This window comes from Pleurodeles waltl, chromosome 3_1, assembly GCF_031143425.1.
Source record: "Pleurodeles waltl isolate 20211129_DDA chromosome 3_1, aPleWal1.hap1.20221129, whole genome shotgun sequence".
Classification (NCBI taxonomy): domain Eukaryota; kingdom Metazoa; phylum Chordata; class Amphibia; order Caudata; family Salamandridae; genus Pleurodeles; species Pleurodeles waltl.
In genome coordinates, this window is record NC_090440.1 from 928,817,853 (window position 1) to 928,818,853 (window position 1,001).

Here is a 1,001-nt window from a genome sequence, read left to right on the forward strand (position 1 = left end):
AAAGCCTACACGACAGGGGCTCTTCCCATCTGGCGCCTTTGACCAGGGCAGTGGGGGTGGACTATCCCCCAGCCCGCTGGCACAGTGAGGGGCTGCTGCCTTAAGCCTGTGACTCTCGAAAACGCAGGGGTCGAGATCTGTTGGTGGATAGCTGGTGTGCAGGTGGGGCGACCCTCCCTTGTTGCCAGGTACCCAGCTTGCCCTTGTCCCGTGTGGCTGGGATAAGGGTTTGAAGACTCATGTGGTCCCTTCTGGTCCTCTGGGAGAGACAGCAGTGGTGGGGCTGTCTGGCCCCCAGAGCTGCTCTGCGGGCCCCCCCTTCCTGCAGGGAGGCTCCCGGCTGAGCGTCTGGTGATGTTCTTTGAATCGTGGAGATTAACTCCCAGAGGGGTAACCTGACGGGGTGCCCGGCCTTCTTGCTGTGTAGTTGGAGAATGGGTGGTACTGCCTTCCTGCCGCCTCTGCAGCACACGCAGTGGGTGAACAATGAGAAAAGATGCCTGTGAGTCTTGGCAGTGGATCACTCGGCTGATGTGTCGATGAAGAATGCAGTTAGCTGCGAGAATTGGTGTGAATTGCAGGACACTGATCATTGATACTTTGAACGCACCTTGCAGCCCTGTGTTCCTCCTGGGGCTATGCCTGTCTAAGGGTTGACTGATTGTCAATTGCCCTGGGGCTTTCCCAAGGCGCTGCTGGGGCTGTCGTGCTCCCTTTGAACCCCCTCCAAGGTCAGACCCCCCTGATTGCATGCAGCAGGATCCCACACCTGGTCCTGTCATGGAGGTATGCTGCTGGTGCGCCTAGCCTTGCCACCCTGCTTCGGTGTAGTGTGGGCAGGGGACCGGTCTGCCATGGGCATGTCCTGGGGTGCCTGGCTGCATGCTGTGTGTGGTTGTTTGTGGTGTCCATTGGCTGCCTACGCACAGTGCCTTGGGTGCACACCTCTGTTGCTGGTTTCCCAGGGGGGTGGGCCAACTGCTGGCCTCGGGCTTCAATCC

At 59.5% G+C, this 1,001-nt stretch overlaps 1 non-coding gene across 1 annotated transcript; it reads left to right on the forward strand.

The window, feature by feature from the left end:
* The first annotated feature begins 504 nt into the window (after positions 1-504).
* On the forward strand, positions 505-656 carry LOC138286326 (5.8S ribosomal RNA). Its single transcript, XR_011201973.1, has one exon. It is a non-coding gene; the product is annotated as a 5.8S ribosomal RNA (ribosomal RNA).
* Positions 657-1,001: the final 345 nt, after the last annotated feature.